At 44.7% G+C, this 20,847-nt stretch overlaps 1 pseudogene; it reads right to left on the minus strand.

The window, feature by feature from the left end:
• Positions 1-16,595: 16,595 nt before the first annotated feature.
• Positions 16,596-17,671, minus strand: LOC128598777 (platelet-activating factor acetylhydrolase IB subunit beta-like; annotated as a pseudogene).
• Positions 17,672-20,847: the final 3,176 nt, after the last annotated feature.

Here is a 20,847-nt window from a genome sequence, read left to right on the forward strand (position 1 = left end):
GATGTGAGACCCTCACAGTCTTAGCAAGGATGGGTTAGAGAACATGACCCACGCAGTAAATTTTATAAAATCTGGGCCCCAGAAAGCCAAACATCATGGTGTAATTTATAAAAAATCTGACTCCAGGGCAGCGCCTGTGGCTCAGTCGGTAGGGCGCCGGCCCCATATACCGAGGGTGGCGGGTTCAAACCCGGCCCCGGCCAAACTGCAACCAAAAAATAGTTGGGCGTTGTGGCAGGCGCCTGTAGTCCCAGCTACTCGGGAGGCTGAGGCAAGAGAATCGCTTAGGCCCAGGAGTTGGAGGTTGCTGTGAGCTGGGTGAGGCCACGGCACTCTACCGAGGGCCATAAAGTGAGACTCTGTCTCTACAAAAAAAAAAAAATCTGACTCCACTATACCCAGCTGTTGAGTCAAAGCAAACTGCTCCTCAGCACAGCGGGACGCTGCTGGGTCCTTGTGGCTCTGCTTTCTTCTCCGTGTCCAGCCTTCTTGTCGCAGTTCTACCTGCTAACAAGCACGAGCTAAGCCGAAAATCATTCTGTTCATGATATTTTTACTATGGTAAAATGCACAGAACATAAAATCAACCATTTAACTATTTTTAAGTGTACTGTTAAACAGTTTTTTTTATTGTTAAATCATAGCTGTGTACATTATTGCAATCAAGGGTACAATGTGCTGGTTTCACATACAATCTGAATTATTCTCATCAAACTGTTCAATGTAGCCTTCGTGGCATTTTCTTAGTTATTGTATGTAGACATTTGTATTCTGCATTTAGTAAGTTTCACCTATCCCCATTCTAAGATGCACTGTAGGTGTGACCCACCCATTGCCCTCCCTCCACCCTAACCTCCCCCCTCCCTTCCCCTTCCTTGGCCCTTTCCCTTCCTTGGCCCTTTCCCCATAGTCTTGTGCTAGAGTTGGGTTATAGCTTTCATGTGAAAGCTATAAATTAGCTTCATAGTAGGGTTAAGTACATTGGATACTTTTTATTCCATTCCTGAGATACTTTGCTAAGAAGAATATGTTCCAGCTCCATCCATGTAAACATGAAAGAGGTAAAGTCTCCATCTTTCTTTAAGGCTGCATAATATTCCATGGTATACATGTACCACAATTTGCTAGTCCATTTGTGAGTAGATGGGCACTTGGGCTTCTTCCATGACTTAGCAATCATGAATTGGGCTGCAATAAACATTCTGGTACAGATGTCTTTGTTATATTGTGATTTTTGGTCTTCTGGATATAAACCTAGTAAAGGAATTAAAGGATTGAATGGCAGGTCTATTTTTAGGTCTCTAAGTATTCTCCAAACATCCTTCCAAAAGAAACATAATAGTGTGCATTCCCACCAGCAGTGTAGAAGTGTGCCCTTTTCTCCACATCCATGCCAGCATCTCTGGTTTTGGGATTTTGTTATGTGGGCTACTCTTACTGGGGTTAGGTGATATCTCAAAGTAGTTTTGATTTGCATTTCTCTGATGACTAAGGATGATGAGCTTTTTTTCATCTGTTTGTAGATTGTGCATCTGTCTTCTTTAGAGAAGTTTCTCTTCAAGTCCCTTGCCCACCCCGAGATGGGATCACTTGTTCTTTTCTTGCTAATACGTTTGAGTTCTCTGTGGATTCTGGTTATTAGACCTTTATCGAAGGTATAACCTGCAAATATTTTCTCCCATTCTGAGGGCTGTCTGCTTGCTTTACTTCCTATGTTCTTGGCTGTGCAGAAGCTTTTTAGTTTGATCAGGTCCCAGTAGTGTATTTTTGATACTGCTTCAATTGCCTGGGGAGTCTTCCTCATAAAATATTCACCCAGGCCGATTCCTTCAAGAGTTTTCCCTGCACTTTCTTCAAGTATTTTTATAGTTTCATGTCTTAAGTTTAAATCTTTTATCCAGTGAGAGTCTATCTTAGTTAATGGTGAAAGGTGTGGGTCCAGTTTCAATCTTCTACAGGTTGTCAGCCAGTTCACCCAGCACCATTTGTTAAATAGGGAATCTTTTCCCCACTGAATGTTTTTAATTGGCTTGTCAAACATCACATAATGGTAAGTAGCAGGATTCATCTCTTGGTTCTCTATTCTGTTCCAGACATCTACTTCTCTGTTTTTGTGCCAATACCATGCTGTTTTGATCACTATCAATTTATAGTACAGTCTCAGGTCTGGTAGCATGATTCCTCCTGCTGTGTTTTTATTGCTGAGTAATGTTTTGGCTGTTTGAGTTTTTTTTCTGATTCCATATAAAAGAAGTATTATTTTTTCAAGATCTTTAAAATATGACAATGGAGCTTTAATAGGGATTGCATTAAAATTATATATTGTTTTGGGTAGTATAGACATTTTAACAATGTTGATTCTTCCCAACCCATGAACATGGTGTGTTTTTCCATTTGTTAACATCTTCAGCTATTTCTTTTCTTAAAGTTTCATAGTTCTGTTTATAGAGATCTTTCACATCCTTTGTTAGGTATACTCCCAAATATTTCATCTTCTTTGGCACCACTGTGAAAGGAATAGAGTCCTTGACTGTTTTTTCAGCTTGGTTATTGTTGGTATATATAAAGGCTACAGATTTATGGGTGTTGATTTTGTAGCCTGAGACATTGCTGTATTCCTTGATCACTTCTAAAAGTTTTGTAGTAGAATCCCTAGTGTTTTTCAGATATATGATCATATCATCTGCGAAGAGTAAAAGTTTGATCTCTTCTGATCCTATCTGGATACCCTTGATCGCCTTTTCTTCCCTAATTGCAATGGCTAAAACTTCCATTACAATGTTAAAGAGCAATGGAGACAATGAGCAACCTTGCCTGGTTCCTGATCTAAGTGGCAATGATTTCAATTTAACTCCATTCAATACGATATTGGCTGTGGGTTTGCTGTAGATGGCCTCTTTTAGTTTAAGAAATGTCCCTTCTATACCAATTTTCTTAAGTGCTCTGATCATGAAGGAATGCTGGATATTATCAAAAGCTTTTTCTGCATCAATTGAGAGAATCATATGGTCTTTATTTTTTAATTTGTTTATGTGCTGAATTACATTTATAGATTTACGTATATTGAACCAGCCTTGAGACCCTGGGATAAATCCGACTTGGTCATGGTGTATAATTTTTTTGATGTGTTGTTGAATTCTGTTCATTAGGATCTTATTGAGTATTTTTGCATCAATATTCATTAGTGATATTGGTCTATAATTTACTTTCCTAGTTGGGTCTTTCCCTGGTTTGGGGATCAAGGTGATGTCTGCTTCGTAGAATGTGTTGGGTAATATTCCTTCTTTTTCTATATTTTGGAAGAGGTTTAGTAGTATAGGTACTAGTTCTTCTTTAAAGGTTTGGTAGAATTCTGACATAAAGCCATCTGGTCCTGGGCTTTTCTTTTTAGGGAGATTTTGTATAGTTGATGCTATTTCAGAACTTGATATAGGCCTGTTCAACATTTCCACTTCGTTCTGGCTAAGTCTTGGTAGGTGGCGTGCTTCCAGATATTGGTTGATTTCTTACAGATTTTCATATTTCTGAGAGTAGAGTTTCTTATAATATTTGTTAAGGATTTTTTGAATTTCTGAGGGGTCTGTTGTTATTTCATCGTTACCATTTGTGATTGATGAAATTAGGGATTTTACTCTTTTTTTCCTGGTTAGGTTGGCCAAAGGTTTATCTATTTTATTGATCTTTTCAAAAAACCAACTTTTGGATTTATCGATCTGTTGTATAATTCTTTTGTTTTCAATTTAATTTAATTCTGCTCTGATTTTGGTTATTTCTTTTCTTCTGCTGTGTTTGGGGTTGGAATGTTCTTCCTTCTCCAGTTGCTTGAGATGTCCCATTAAGTTATTAACTTCTTCTCTTTCTGTTTTCTTGAGGAAGGCTTGCAGTGCTATAAATTTCCCTCTTAGGACTGCCTTTGCAGTATCCCAGAGGTTCTGATAATTCGTGTCTTCACTGTTGTTTTGTTCCAAAAATTAGGTGATTTCCTTCTTAATCTCATCTATAACCCATCTATCCTTCAGCATAAGGTTGTTTAGCTTTCCTGTTTTTGTATGGGTATGCAGGTTCCTGTTGTTATTGAGTTCAACTTTTATTCCATGATGGTCTGAGAAGATGCAAGGAATAATTTCTATTTTTTTAAATTTGCTGAGTTTAGATTTGTGGCCTAGGATGTGGTCGATTTTGTAGTATGTTCTGTGGGCTGATGAGAAGAATGTGTATTCAGTTTTGTTGGGATAAAATGTTCTGTAGATATCTGTTAAGTCCAGATGTTGAATGGTTAAGTTTAAATCTAAAATTTCTTTGCTTAGCTTCTTTTTGGAGGATCTATCCAGCACTGCTAAAGGGGTGTTAAAATCTCCAACTACTATGGAACTGGAGGAAATCAAGTTGCTCATGTCTGTTAGAGTTTCTCTTATAAATTTAGGTGCATTCTGGTTGGGTGCATAAATATTAATAATTGAAATCTCATCATATTGAGTATTACCTTTAATAAGTATGAAGTGTCCATCCTTATCCTTCCTTATTTTGGTTGGTTTAAAGCCTATTGCATCTGCGAATAGGATTGCAATGCCTGCTTTTTTCTGCTTTCCATTTGCCTGGAGTATAGATGACCATCCCTTCACCTTGAGTCTATATTTGTCTTTTAATGTAAGATAAGATTCTTGTATGCAGCAGATATCTGGCTTGAGTTTTTATATCCAGTCAGCCAACCTGTGCCTCTTTAGAGGACAATTTATTCTTTTATTTTTTTTGAGACAGAGCCTCAAGCTGTCACCCCGGGTAGAGTGCCGTGGCATCACAGCTGACAGCAACCTTCAACTCCTGGGCTCAAGTGATTCTCCTGCCTCTGCCTCCCAAGTAGCTGGGTCTACAGGCACCTGCCACAATGCCTGGCTATTTTTTGGTTGCATCTGTCATTGTTTGGTGGGCCCAGGCTGGATTTGAACCTGCCAGCTTAGGTGTATGTGGCTGGCACCTTAGCCACTTGAGCCACAGGTGCTGAGCCTAGAGGACAATTTAAACCATTCACATTAATTGAGAATATTGATAAACCTTTCGAGAGTCTGGTGGACATTTTTAATCCTTTTGTGACTGTGGAAGTTGGAATTTCATCAAAATTTTCTGGGTGTATTTACTTTCGTGGTGGAGGGTTACGCTGGTCTTTATAAAGGATAGGTCTGAGAATATGCTGGAGAGCTGGTTTAGTTATGGCAAATTTCTTCAACATGTGAATGTCTTTAAAGTATTTAATTTCTTCATCATAAATGAAACTCAGTTTAGCTGGGTACAGGATCCTGGGTTGAAAGTTATTTTGTTTTAGATTAAACGTCAATGACCATGCTGTTCTAGCTTGAAAGGTTTCAGCAGAGAGAGCTGCAGTTATTCTAATATTCTTCCCCTTGTAGGTGATGGTTTTCTTTCATCTGGCTGCTTTCAGAATTTTCTACTTCATATTAACTTTAGTGAAATTGATTATGGTGTGTCTGGGGGATGTCTTATTTGGGTTAAGTTGTGCTGGAGTTCTGAAACTGTCTGCTATCTGAATTTCGGAATCTCTTGGCATGTCTGGAAAGTTCTCCTTCATAATCTCATGGAGAAGAGACTCTGTGCCTTGTGAAGCCACTTCGTCACTTTTGGGGATCCCTCTAAGACGAATATTGGTTTTCTTCAAATTATCCCAGAGCTCTCTGAGACAGTGATCTGTTTTTGCCCTCCATTTTTCTTCCTCTTTGAGAGTTTGGGAGTGTTCGAAAGCTTTGTCTTCAATGTCAGAAATCCTTTCTTCTGCTTGTTCCACTCTGTTACTGAGGGATTCTACTGTGTATTTCAGATCTTTGAGGGCTGCAACTTCTTGTCTCAGTGTGTCATTTGGTCATTTGGTCTTTGAATTCGTTGAATTCTTGAGATATCTTTTGGGTTACTGTTTGGAATTCTAATTTGATTTTATTTACTATCCAGATTCTGAATTTGTTTTCTGACATCTCAGCTATTTATTTGTGCATGGGATCTTGTGCTGTGTCTGCCCCATTGATCCTTGGGGGAGTTGATCTGCTCTGATTATTCCTATTGCCAGAGTTTTTCTGTTGATTTCGCCTCATGATTGTTTTTCACTGTTGCCTCTGGCTGTCTTCAGAGTTGGGGAGGTGTCTCTCCAAGATTAGACCCCAGTGGGATCACTCTATTATTGCTGGATCTTTGTAGGGAGTGACCCTGTGTAGTTCCTCTGGGGCTGCCCCAGCCAGGGAGTTCTGGTTGTGGTAGCAGCTCCGGAGTGTGACACACCTGGATCCAGCAACAGGGCAGGGGGTGGTGCACATGGTTCTGGGAGTGCCTGGCGCCCAGTGACTTTGGCATAGAGAGCCCAAGTCTCCAGCAGTCTCTGGCCAGGAGAAGGGCTCCATGCAGAGGCAGGGAGGGCTCTGGAAGCCTCGCGGCTACCAGAGTCCCTGGCCAGACAAGCTGGCCGGTGTGGAGGCAGGGAGAGTATAGGAGGGAGGACGCAGGGTAGTGCGGCTCCTGCAGTTCCTGGTCAGGGTGTGCGGAGGCCCGACCGGCGCGGGTCGTGGGTCCGGGTCATGGCACAGCTCTTACAGAGGTCTGGGCAGTGCCTCAATCAGAAGTTGGCATCTGGGTGGCGCCTGTGGCTCAGTCAGTAAGGTGCCGGCCCCATATACCGAGGGTGGTGGGTTCAAACCCGGCCCCTGCCAAACTGCAACAAAAAAATAGCCAGGTGTTGTGGCAGGCGCCTGTAGTCTCAGCTACTTGGGAGGCTGAGGCAAGAGAATCGCTTAAGCCCAGGAGTTGGAGGTTGCTGTGAGCTGTGTGAGGCCATGGCACTCTACTGAGGGCCATAAAGTGAGACTCTGTCTCTACAAAAAAAAAAAAAAAAAAGAAGTTGGCATCATTTTGGATGCGAATCTCATTGAAAGGGATGGCTGGGCCACAGCCCGGGCCAGGAGGAGGCGGCTGGGGGTCACAGGTGTGGGGAAGGGGAGTGGAGAGTGAGGCGGCTGGGAGGTATCAGACCTGTTGCGAGGCGGTGGCACACAGGTCCACAGGTCCACAGGCCCCCCGCTCACGAAGGGCTGGGGCTCCACAAAGCCCCAGGCACACACCCCGGCCGGTCCCTCGGATGCGGTTTGTCTTGGTGATCTTGACGGCCCGAGATCTGTTAAACAGTTTTTAACACACTTGTGTTCTCCCACTTCCAGAACATTTTCATCTTTCACTGAAACTCTGTCCTCATTAATCAGCAATTGCCATTCCGCTCCCTCAGCCCCTGGAACTTTCTGTCTCTAGCAATTTGACTCTTCTTGGCACCTTCCATAATTGTCCTTTGGTAACTGGCTTATCTCACTTAGCCTGGAGTTTTCAAGGACTATCCATGTTGTAGCAAGTGTCAGAATTTCCTTTCCTTTTAAGGCTGAATCATATTCCTTTGTATGGACAGACCAAAGTTTGTTCACCCATTTGTCTGTCAAGGGACAGTCAGGGGCTTCCATCTTTTGGCAACAGTGAATAGTGCCACCATACAAATACAGGTATGCAAGTATCTAATTGAGTCCCACTTTAAATTCTTTGTTGTTGTTGTTTTGGGGACAGAGTCTTGCTCTATCACCCAGGCTGGAGTGCTGGGGCATCATCACAGCTCACTGCAGCCTCAGATTCCTGGGCTCTAGTAATCTTCCTACCTCAGCCTCCCCAGTAGCTGGGACTACAGGTGCATGCCACCAAGCTGGCTAATTTATCTATTTTTGTAGAGATGGAGTTTTGCTCTTGCTCAGGCTGGTCTTAAACTCCTGACCTCAAGCAATCCTCCTGTCTTGTCCTCCCAAAATGCTAAGATGACAGGCCTGAACCCCATGCCCAGCCTCAATTCTTTGGGGGCCTCTAGCTATGAGGTAAAGAAACCTAAATTTTTAAGGTACAATTTTATCACTGCTATGGCAAAATCACAGCCACAAAAAAGAAAACTTGAACTCTGGTGTGCATGTGAAAACAAAGGCTGATTTAGTTGCTTTGGGGATGATGTTACCCATGATAACATCTTCTCAAAGGGCAAACACAAGACCGAGGGATCTGTGAAGAGCCACGTGAGCTTGCCCATGCAGCGTCGGTGTCCTCGTGAAGCTGGAAGCCACAGTCAGATTCACAATCTGTTTAAAAGCATAGTCAGGCACTGTGGTGGGCGCCTGCAGTCCCAGCTATTTGGGATGCTGAGGCAAGAGAATCATGTAAGCCCAAGAGTTTGACATTACTGTGAGCTGTGACAGCATAGCACTCTACTGACAGCGACACAGTGAGTCTCTGTCTCAAAAAAAAAAAAAAAAAAGAGCATAAGCCCTGGCCTAGTAATAAAAAGTATGTGTAACTAAATCAATGTGCAATAGAGATTTAAACTTAAATTTTTTTAGTGACAACTTAATCATCTCCCAGCATCTCAGTTTTCCAGTCATTTCTGACTTAATGCAGAGAACAGTAACACACTGGACGCAGCGCCTTCACCGCACAACACGGGCAGGTGCCAAGCACCGCGCTAGGAAACAGCCTTCTGAATCCACCTGTGGCTCATCTTTCAAATTAAACTTGGTAAGTAGCTTTATGATTGTATTTTTCCGGAGGAAATGTGATTACTTTAGGATATTTTATGTGTGCTCGAGGCACAGACTGACATGCAGATATTAAATAGATCATCGTTAAGTGGGCAGAGATTGATGGCCTGGATCCTATCCAACCTCCTCACTTTACAGATTAGAAAATTTGAGCTCAGATGTGTAAAGAAAATCACCCAAGTGGATGCAGTTTCCAGTTCTCCTTTGCATTAATGATGCCTTCTTATTATGCTAAAATCATCTCAATCCTGTCTTAAAGAGGGCCTTTCCCCCACTTTTCAGGATTGGGGGAACATTCGGCCAAGCACGCCCGGGGAGGCCTGCCTGCCCCTCTCTGATGGGGCTGCCTCCCTCTCTCCTCTGCAGAACTTGCTGCTGCTGCTCAGGGAGCTGGGACCCCACCCCCAGCCCTGGCCAATGACCACTCCTGTCCAGGGCACTGGCCTGTGTTCTGTTCTCCGAGACCCTTTCTATCTGAAATGAGTGGTGACAAGTTACTGTTTTGTTCTGCCCAGGTAATATCATTGCATTTTTTTTTAAAGGTTCTTACTGGAGAAAACTTAAAATTGCTAAAGAAGCAGAGACACATCTAATAAACCTCATCCTCATCACCCTGCCACAACGGTTACCTGCCAGTGGCTGTCACACTTCATTTGTGTCACCCACTGTCCCCTGCCAGGCTGCCCTGTCCCCAGCTGGGTCATCTCGCAGCTAGCCCCAAACCCCATGCCCTTTAAACCACCAGTATTTCAGGTGAATTGCTCAGAGGAAAGGCCTAGTTTTCACAAACCATAACTAAGTTCCATTATTTCACCCAAAGAAGTTAAAATATTTAATTCATCAACTATCCAGCCAGTGTCTGGATTCCCTAAGAATTTCTCATTTTGAGTCAGGATTCAGATAATGTCACAGGCTGCAGCTTACTGACATGTCTCCAAAGTTTAATTAAATTTCCCACTCCTCAACTCTCATTCTCTTTCAACAATTCTAGCTGGTTTTAAATTTGTTTTGTGGGTGGCGCCTGTGGCTCAAGGAGTAGGGCGCCGGTCCCATATGCCGGAGGTGGCGGTTTCAAACCCAGCCCCGGCCAAAAACCACAAAAAAAAAAAAAAAATGTTTTGTTGTTTTCTATTTTTTTATTGTTTATTTATTTTTTTGAGACAGAGTCTCACTTAGTTGCCCTCAGTAGGGTGCCGTAGTGTCACAGCTCACAGCAACCTCCAACTCTTAGGCTTAAGCGATTCTTTGCCTCAGTCTCCTGAGTAGCTGGGACTACAGGCGCCTGCCACAATGCCAGCTATTTTTTGATTGCAGTTGTCATTGTTTAGCAGGCCTGGGCTGGGCTCGAAGCCACCAGCCTCAGTGTATGTGGCCGGTGCCCTACTCACTGAGCTACGAGCACTGAGCTGTGTTTTGTTATTTTTTAATTGACAGATTAAATTGTAGGGCTTATCGTGTGCAGCACGATGTTCTGTAGTTTATATGCATTGTGGAATGACCAAATCTGGCTAATCAACATGCATTACCTCACACAGTTATCCTTTTTGGGTTGAGAACACTTATTCACTCACTTAGCATTTTTTGAGAATGTAAGAATTTTTTTAAGACAGGGTCTTTCATGTAAATGTTTTGGCACAGTAACTGAGATAACGCCGGAAAGGCTATGTTAACCACTGTGATAAAAATGTGTCAAATGGTTTATGAAGTGAGTGTATGATGCCCCATAATCATATCATTGTATACAGTTATGATTTAATAAAAAAAATAAATAAATAAAGAATATCAGCTCCTGGGGCAGTGCCTGTGGCTCAGTGGGTGGGGCACTGACCCCATATACCGAGGGTGGCAGGTTTGAATCCGGCCCCCGCCAAACTGCAACAAAAAATAGCCGGGCCTTGTGGCGGGTGCCCCATGTAGTCCCAGCTACTCAGGAGGCTGAGGCAAGAGAATCACCTAAGCCCAGGAGTTGGAGGTTGCTGTGAGCTGTGATGCCATGGCACTCTACCGAGGCTGATAAAGTGAGACTCTGTCTCTAAAGAAAAAGAATATTAGCTCCACTTCTGATCTACTGAATCAGAATCTGCATTTTAATAAGGTCCCCAGGTGATTCATGTACACAGTAAAGTTGAGAAACACTGTTTTATGCACTGGCCAGGGCAAACTTATTGCAATATCCTAATAAAAATGTCTAACTTTAAAAAAAAAAAAAAAAGACAGGGTCTTTCTCTATCACCCAGGCTGGAGTGCAGTGGCATGATCATAACTCACTGTGGCCTCAAACTCCTGGGCTCAACTGACCCTCCTGCCTCAGCCTCCCATGTAGCTGGGACTATCGGAGCCACTGCCAGGCCTATAGAGACAGAGTCTCGCTCTGTTGCCAAGGCTAGTCTTGAACTCCTGGCTTCATGCTGGGATTACAGACCTGAACCACCATGCCTGATCCCTGATTGATTCTTCACCTTACCCAATTTGAAAATACAAAGTTGGTTTCTAAACATCCTCCACCACTACCAGCTGTGAATAAAGAATCAGGCTGGGTTTTGTCCTGGGCTCCTCTAAAGGTTCCCTCCAAACTCTTGGAACTTCCTGAGTGACACTTTCTGCTAGTGAGGGGACGACCACATGTCCTCGGAGGTTGCAGACGCTCAGGGGCTTCCCTGATGGGCAGTTCCCTCCAAGTATACCGTCTCCCTGGATCTGCAGGATCTGTTCCGAGAGCCCCAGTGGATGCCTGAAACAGGATCGTGCTCAACTCTGTGGGGTTTTCTATATATATACATTTATGATAAAGTTGAACTTATGATTTAGGCACAGTAAGAGATAATACCATAATAATGAAATAGAGCAATTAGAAGAATACAGTACACAGCAAGAGAAATTGTGTGAAGGTGGTCTCTCTCTCTCTCAAAATACCTTCTTGTACTGTAATTCCTGTTTTCAGACCAAGGTAACTGCAGCTTCGAAAAGCAAAACTGTGGTTTAGTCACATTTGATGCCAGGAGGTGACGCTTCCCTGAGGACGATGAAAGCTCGTGTCTCGGGCCCTCCCAGATTTCCTTTGTACCCTTTGGCTGGTTCTGATTTGTACCCTCTTGTTATAGTGAAACTGTAACTGTTGAGTTCTGTGGGTGTTTCCTGCAAATGACTTAAGCCAACGGCAGTCTTGGGATCCCCTGAATGTGTGGCCGGCTGGTCAGAGGTGCCTCCGGCCCAGAGAATCCATGGCCAGGGCAGTGTGGTGGGGCCACACCCTCAGCCTCCATTCTGACTCACTGCCTGCCAGTGAAGTTGCTTCTTTTTAAAGCATCAGTATAAAAGTACTTAACATGTTTCAACCCACGTGATTATTCCTTTTACTGATGCTCAAACTGTCCCCTCTCAGGCAAATGGGAGCCCGTTAGACTCAGCTCCCCAGTCACCCTGGTCTGGCTCCGGCTGTCCTGGGTTGCTTCCTCGGTTTCTAGAATGACAAGATGTTCCAGGCTCCACTGATGCAATTCCTGCCCCATTTTCAGCAGAGCCCTCATCCGTGTATTTTGATGGAACTAGTGGCGGCAAGCTTCGTGTTCAGGAAAGTGGCCTTGCAACGGGGGTTGGGGGTGGTTCTCTCTTTTAAATTTCTTGTGAAATATTTCAAACACAAGGGCAGAATGTATAGCAGACACCTGGGTACACCTCACACAGCCTGAACACTTTTCACGTTCACTTCACACCCTTTTTCTTTGAGGAAGGAGAAGGGGCAGTGGCTGCTGAAGGACTCCTGGTCCCAGGCCTGTCCCTGTGTATTCTGCCACTCTCCACCCGTCCCTTTCACGACCTGGGCAGGTGCCCGTGTAGGATGAATAGCATTGTTCATTCTTTTATACATTACCAGTTTATCTCTATCAAAGTAACAAGGTTGTTTTATTTTATTAGTTTTATTGTTTGGGATTCATTAAGGGTACAAAGAGTTAGGTTACACCCATTGTATTTGTTAGATAAAGTCCCTCTTATAATTGTGTCCTGTCCCCAAGAGGTGTGCCATACACCGTGACACCCCAGACTCCTCCTCCCCTCTCCCCACTTGCTCATTCCCCTATCCGGTAACACGTTTTTAAAATGAAACAATGCCAGGCTGTTAACAAAAATAAGTCTCCACTCAGCCCACCCTTAACCTTTGGGGGCTTCTGCTCCTCTGGGTGTTTGTTCCGGTAATTTCTCCCTTGTTTCTGTATGAAAGGGGTTGAGTATTCCTTATCTGAAATGCTTGGGACCAGTAGTGTTTCAGATTTTGGATTTTGGAATAATTCCATTTATATTTACCAGTTCAGCTTCCCAAATCTGAAAATCCCAAATCCAAAATGTTTCAGGGAGCATTTCCTTTGAGCAGCACATTGACACTCAGAACGTGTTGGGTTTGGGAACGTGGGATTTGGGTTGCTCAGCCATAAGCGTGTACTGCCAGTCTGGGACCTGCCCTCCTGACACGCTGCTCGTTACGATGAGGGGGAGAGATGTTGGCTCTTCGCCACCGCTCACCTTCCACCCTCTCAGCACAGACACATCACAGCCCTACGTCCCTGGCACCTCCTGCCCTCACCACCGTGACTCAGCAACCACATCTCACTGCTGAACCAAGGTCTGTGCCCTCCAGTCCAGCACAGTGCTCCGTGAGAGTACACATGCACTGTCTCCTCAGTGTCCAGCACAGTGGCTGCCAGACACCCAGGGCCGTGGGCACTTGTGGCCAATGCAACTGAGGAAATGAGTTTTTATTTTTATTTCATTTTAACTTATGTAAATTTATTTATTTATTCATTTTATTTAGCAGGTCCAGGCCAGGTTTGAACCCTTCGGTCCCAGAGCTTGTGGCCAGCGCCCTAACCACTGAGCACAGGTGCCACCTAACTTATGTAAATTTAAATGGCCATATGTCTCATGGTTATCATATTGGACAGCACAATAAATCTATACTATAATTTTATTTCCTTTCTTATATGACTTTTTACATGCAGCTAAAAACTACCTGATCTAGGTGCTTCTTTTCCTTTGAAACTTTTGCCCAAGCTTTTCCTGGCTCCAGAAATCATCTTCTCGTGTGTCTAGTGGCCTTTTCACATGTCACAAGTCCCTTGCCTGCCTGACCTGGAGACGCCGACCAACTCCCAGCTCATAGAGGCTCTGACGAGTAAGTCTGGGGACTTATTACTCTGCACGTCCACTGCAACCCTGCACAAACAGCTGGGTGAGGTCTCAGAACCTTGATTATCAGGGTCCCACAGCCGTGTCTCTGTCACTGTGTGGCCATGTCTTGCTCAGTGACGTCATTGTTGTTGCGTGGTTTTGTGTGTCATCAAGAGAATACTGGAGCTTAAATTAGAGTAATGAACAAACATTAAATTTCTTGTTAAACTTGTCAAGAGTGGAAGTGAAATCAGGGACATTTAGTCCAAGTTTATGGGGATAATGCCATAAAGAAAATGGCAGTGTACAGATGGATTACATGGTTTTCTGAGGGGAGAGAAAGTGTCACTGATGAAGGGAGGCCAGGGAAGCCAATAATGAGGAGAACTGATAAAATATTGCAAAATTTGCCAAATTGTGCATCAAAATCATTGGCTGACTGTGAGACGCCCAGCAGACCAAGTGAACATCCACAGGGAAACAGGGAAACCTCAACTGAAAATCTTGGCTTCAGAAAGATGTGTGCAAAAGTGGTCCCCAAGGAGCTCACTGGGAATAAAAGCAAAAGAGAGTCGAAGTTTGCTGAGATCTTTTGGAGAGGGAAGACAATGTTTGGGCCAAGTTATCACTGCAGATGAGACTTGGCTGCACTAATACAACCCTGAAACAAAGCATCAAATTGCACAATGGAAGGTAGCTGGTTCTCCAGGACCAAAAAGTCACATCAGTCCAAATCAAGGGTCAAAATGTGGTTGCTAAGTTTTTTTGATATCAGAGGGATTGTTCATTATGAATTTGTACTAATTGGATGAACAGTTAACTAAGTTTACTATTTCAAGGAACTGAAAAGGCTGCATGAAAAAGTTAGATGAAAATGACTTCAACTTTTTTGCCAACAACTTGCGACTCTTGCATCACAACAGTGCACCAGCTCTCACAGCACTGTCTGTGAGGGAATATTTAGCCAGTCAACACAGAACTGTATTGGAACACCCTTCCTACTCACCTGATCTAGACCCCATGACTTTTTTCTTTACCTGAAGATAAGGGAAATATTGAAAGGAAGACATTTTGATGACATTCCGGACATCAAAGGTAATGCAACAATAGCTCTGAGGGCCATTTCAGAAAAGCTTTGAAATGTTCCAAATTTGTTTTGAAGGGTGAATTAGGCACTGGCATCAGGCACAGCTTCCCAGGGAGGAATGCTTTAAAGGTGTTTTTCAGCAATGAGGTATGTAATGCTTTTTGAGTTTGTGACCTTACTTGTATCTTCTCTCAGCTTGCTGAGGAAGAATATATTTTGTGACATCTTTTGGGGTTTTTTTGTTTGTTTTGTTTTGCTTTGTTTTGAGATAGAGTTTCACTCTGTTGCCCTGGCTAGAGTGCCATGGTGTCGTCAAACTTCACAGCGACCTCAAACTCTTGGGCTTGAACAATCCTCCTGCCTCAGCCTCCCAAGGGACTTCAGGTACCTGCCATGATGCCTGGCTAGCTTTTCCATTTTTAGTAGAGATGGGGTCTTGCACTTGCTCAGGCTGGTCTTGAACTCCTGAGCTCAAGCAATCCACCCACTTCAGCCTCCCAGAGTGCTGGGATTATAGGCGTGAGCCACCACATCTGGCCTATTTTAGCATCTTTGAGTGTTTTTATCTTTGCACACCAGTGACAGTTTGGTTGAACGTGGAATACTGGTGTCACCTGGCCTGTTGGTTTTGAGATGTTGAAGCAGCTCTGATTTCCAGGCCTGGGCTGGTGACTTCACTTGCTTCTCCTCTGTGAAGGCTCTTGGACCTCCTTCCCTAATGTCCTGCAACTTTACACCATGTGAGTCTTTTTACATTGGTGATTCTGGGGCCCTAAGGGGCCCTCATTCATTCTTCAGTTCTGGGCATTTCCTTTAACTGTTCCTATGACAATGTCCCTCCTTGCTCTTTTTTCCTGCTTCCCCTGTCTGGACCGGCTACTCTGAAGTCAAGCCCCAGCCCGGTCTCCACACCTGTCACTCAGTTTTCAGGGCCATGCTGTCACTCAGCACTTCTCTCATTAGCTGGAAGGGTTTGTCATTTCTTTGGTAATTTTTCCTGTTCCTTCCATCATCTCTGTTTCCTTGGAGATAGTCTTTATCTTTCCTGTTTTCATTTCTTTCCTTCCTATTGGAAGCATTTCACAACGTCCTTGGCTGTACATGGCAAGGAGGGCACTCTCTGGGGAGGTCCTTGGTGGCACTTTCATCCTTCAGTGAGATACCCCACATGTCCATCTCTGTACCTCTCTCCTCTGCGTGGCTCAGTTCTCTCGGGTGGGACAGGGCCTGGTAGTCTCCTGCCCGGTGGGGGTAAGAGGGTGTTACATAAACACAGGTTGGTGGACCGGCCTCCTGCTCAGCATGCAGAGACCGGCACCTTCTGTCAGCCTCGTTCCCAATCCCATGTTTCCAAATAATGACATTCTAAACCTCTGAGCAAATGGGAAACAGTGTCTGCCTAACCGTGGGGCTGGGAGCTGGGGTCCAACTAGCCCTTGGTCAGACTCTCAAACATCCTGTTAGCCATCTCGGTCCTTCCTGGGGCTTGTGAGGGGTCAGCCTGTGGCTCCTTGGGCTCCTCCCCTGCCTCCCACACTGCTGGCCTCCACAGGTGCCGAGTCTGCCTGTCCCTCCTGCTGCTGCTGCGTCACTTCCACCGTCTGTCATTCTTCTTCTTTTTTTTAATTTACATGAAAGGACAATATTTATTTAAACAGAGCTCAGTGGGGTAACCATGGTATCATCAGAGTGCATCCAGAGGAGAGAGGAAGGAGGGGCCAGATGAGACTCAATCAACGGCACGCCCACACCTTTGCTGTTTGATCTACACTGCCAGTAACCGCAGAGGGTGCCGTCTTCTGGAAACCCAAGGAGGTAACTGAGTGTTCATGCGCATTGAGGGTCTTCAGGCATGGCTTGTTCTTATAATCCCATACACGTAGGCTCTTGTCATCAGCACAACTCAAAATAAACTTCCCGCCAGAATGAAACAGAACTCCCCGTACCCAGTTATCATGACCCACCTAAGGCACAGGCCAGTACTGACATCCCACATCTGAATAGTCTTGTCTCTGCATCTGGACAGCAAGAATGGCCCAGGCTTGCCACTTTTTTTAGTCCATTCTCTGTCCTGTGAATATCTTCACACAATAGCCAGTCTGCACGTTCCACATTTTTATAGTTTTATCCCTTGAGGCAGACACTATATGATCTCCATTGGGCATGACGGCTACTGAAGAAACATTGTGGTCATAGCTGTGCCTGGTCCTGAAGCATTCAAAGCCCTGAAAATCCCATAGTTTTATGGTTGTATCTGTAGAACAGGAAGCCAGAAGCTTGCCGCTGTGATCAAATGAAATGTCCCGTACAGAGTCTGTATGCCCCTTAAGAGTTCGTTCAAAATCTCCAGTCTCATAATCCCACACCTTCATTGAAGCATCCCCAAGCAGAGACCATAACACTGAACACAGGATGGAAAATGACTTGAGTGACTGGACTCCTATGACCACTCAATGCGTATATTTTTCTGGTGGACGGGGAATCCATTCTTTTGGGTCTCATTCCTGACCAAGAGGTCCACTGGATGTAAATTCTTCTTTTGCTTCATTTAGCTTTGATTCTAATTCCACAACCTTCTTCTGTAATCTAATAACGGATGTCCATTTTTTTCCCCAAAAGACCAGCATACTTCTTACCTAATTATTCATTCATATCTAGTTCAGCTTCCTTTTAAAAAACCAAATATGACTCTTCATAGCCATTTGAACGAAGATAATCTGCTATCGCTCAATTTAGTTCATCTCGTTGTCTCCGGGACAGCACCATTTTGGCTGTAATGTCAAGCTTATCTGATACAGTGGTACTTCCCTCCTTTTGGGAAATCAAAAAGCTTTTCAATCTCTGGATTTATAATTACACCAACTAAGTGGCTTCCACGCAGGGGAAAATGATTCTTTTGTAAGTGAAGCCAACCAGCTACCAGGAGATATTCAACAAGTGAGGCTCATCCCACCAGAGTGCTGCACTGCCACCTCCACAGGGCCTCTTCTGTCCTTCACTCCCATCAGCGGGGCAGGGGGGAAGGGAGCATCTGTCATTCTTCTACACTGTGGTCCAGGGGTGCAGAAGTCTCAAGTGTCACCCCGAGCAGGAGTTCTGTTCCTGTGTCTTTGTCTCCTTGTTTTGGGTGTAGAATGTTCAGACAGAGGGTGGGGTACAAATGATGTCACCCCATCACCTTGAAACTCCAAGCTTTTTGTGTGTTTTTTTTTCTTTTTTTTGAGACAGAGCCTCAAGCTGTCACCCGGGTAGAGTGCTGTGGCCTCACAGCTCACAGCAACCTCCAACGCCTGGGCTCAAGCGATTCTCCTGCCTCCGCCTCCCAAGTAGGTGGGACTACAGGCGCCCGCTGCAATTTTTTGGTTGCAGCCGTCATTGTTGTTTGGCGGGCCTGGGCTGGATTCGAACCCGCCAGCTCAGGTGTATGTGGCTGGTGCCTTAGCCACTTGAGCCACAGGCGCTGAGCCAGCTTTTTGTGTTTTAAGAACTTATATAACTATCTGAAAATACAGTTTAATTAAAAATCTACATAAATGATAACTCACTATATGTATTCTTACTATATACATTCCTTTGGACTTGCTTTTTTCCAAGATTTCTAATGGAGGGATTCACATGCCTGATTTCAGAGATTTTGGTCAGGGGTCTCTTATAGCCCTACAATTGTGTCACCAAGTCAGGCTGGCATTTCTTTTCTTTTTGAGGCTTGGACTTACTCTGTCACCCAGGCTGGAGTGCAGGGACATCATCATAGCTCACTATAGCCTCAAATTCCTGGGCTCAATCAATCCTCTCATTTCAACCTCCCAAGTAGCTGGGACTACAGGGGCATACCACCACACATGGCTATTTTGTTTGTAGAAATGGGAATCTCATTATGTTCAGGCTGGTCTCAAACTCCTGACTTCAAGTGATCCTCCTGGCTCAGCCCCACAAAGTGCTGGGACTACAGGTGTGCACCATGGCCCCTCCCTCATGCTGCTATTTCTAATTAAGGGAGAGATTTGGGAGCCATACAGACTTGGACTTGAATCCCCTGTCTGCTGCATGTATTCATTGTGTAAAACAACCAATCACTTTGGCTCAGCACCTCTGGCTCAAGCAGCTAAGGCGCCAGCCACATACACCTAAGCTGGTGGGTTTGAATCCAGCCTGGGCCTGCCAAACAATGATGGCTGCAACCAAAAAATAGCCGGGCATTGTGGTGGATGCCTGTAGTCCCAGCTACTTGGGAGGCAGAGGCAGGAGAATCACTTGAGCCCAGGAATTGGAGGTTGCTGTGAGCTGTGATGCCATGGCACTCTACCCAGGGTAACAGCTTGAGGCTTTGTCTCAAAACAAACAAACAAACAACTAATCGCTTTAAGCTTCAGTTTAAATAAAGTAAAATAAAGATAATAATTTTTAGTTTCAAGGTTGTAGTGCAGCACCAGAAGTGATACACACAGTCAGTGCTCGGAACATGGGAGCTTTTTTTTTGAGATAGAGTCTCATTTTGTCACCCTGGGTAGAGAGCTGTTAATTTAAATCTTAATGGATAGTTAAATGTAAGTTCATCTTAACTGATAGTTTGGTTTTTTTATATAGTCTCACTCTGTTGCCCAAGCTAGAGTGCCGTGGCATCATAGTTCACACCAACCTCAAACTCTTGGGCTCAGGTGATCCTCCTGTCTCAGCCTCCCAAGTAGCTGGGACTGTAGGTGCCCACCACCACACTTGGTTAATTTTTCTATTTTTAGTAGAGATGGGGTCTTGCTCTTGCTTAGGCTGATCTTGAACTCCTGAGCTCAAGAAATCTACCTGCCTCAGCCTCCCAGAGGGCTGGGATTACCCAGCCTGATAGCTTGTTTTAAATGTGTAAATTATTTCACTTTTAATGTTGCCTGACATCGTCTAAAGTGTCAGAAGTTGGGAGGTGCCTGTGGCTCAAGGAGTAGGGCGCTAGCCTTATATACCAGGGGTGGTGGGTTCAAGCCAAGCCCTGACCAAAACTGCAAAATAAATAAATAAATAGTCAGAAGTTTATATGTAAAATTGTACTTACTGTCAACACTGAGGGTGCATGAGAAATTTTTCCTTTTTTTTTTTTTTAAGACAGAGTCTCAAGCTGTTGTCTTTGGTAGAGTGTCGTGGAGTCACAGCTCACAGCAACCTCAGACTCTTGGGCTTAAGAGATTCTCTTGCGGGCAGCGCCTGTGGCTCAGTTGGTAAGGTGCCGGCCCCATATACCGAGGGTGGCGGGTTCAAACCTGGCCCCGGCTGAACTGCAACCAAAAAATAGCTGGGCATTGTGGCGGGCGCCTGTAGTCCCAGCTACTCGGGAGGCTGAGGCAGGAGAATCGCTTAAGCCCAGGAGTTGGAGGTTGCTGTGAGCTGTGTGAGGCCACGGCACTCTACCGAGGGCCATAAAGTGAGACTCTGTCTCTACAAAAAAAAAAAAAAAAGAGATTCTCTTGCTTTAGTCTCCCAAGTAGCTGGAATTACAGGCTCCCACCACAATGCCCAGCTATTTTTTTTTTTTTTTTTTTTTTTGCAGTTTTTGGCCGGGACTGGGTTTGAACCCACCACCTCCAGCATATGGGGCTGGTGCCCTATTCCTTTGAGCCACAGGCGCCGCCCCCAGCTATTTTTTGTTGTTGTTGCAGTTGTCATTGTTGCTTTAACTGTCCCAGGGCAGGTTCGAACCCGCCAGCCTCGCTGTTTGTGGCTGGTGCCCTACCCACTGACCTCGGGGTTCCACCCAGAAATTTTTCCTTTAAATGTAATTTAGTGGAGCATGTGGTCGCACCCACCCATCCCGCCATCCCCCCCTGGTGCAGTTGGAGAAGGATCCAAAGATCACCCTGGTTTCCCCTCCTGGTTCCTCCTCCCTGCATGATTGATTGTATCCTGACCAATCAGCACATGGCATTTCCCAACCAACCGGGATGGTTCAAAACAGACACATGCCCAGTGGGAGCACAGAGTTGCTGGGAGAGGTTGGTG

This window comes from Nycticebus coucang, chromosome 11 (genome assembly GCF_027406575.1).
Source record: "Nycticebus coucang isolate mNycCou1 chromosome 11, mNycCou1.pri, whole genome shotgun sequence".
Lineage (NCBI taxonomy): Eukaryota > Metazoa > Chordata > Mammalia > Primates > Lorisidae > Nycticebus > Nycticebus coucang.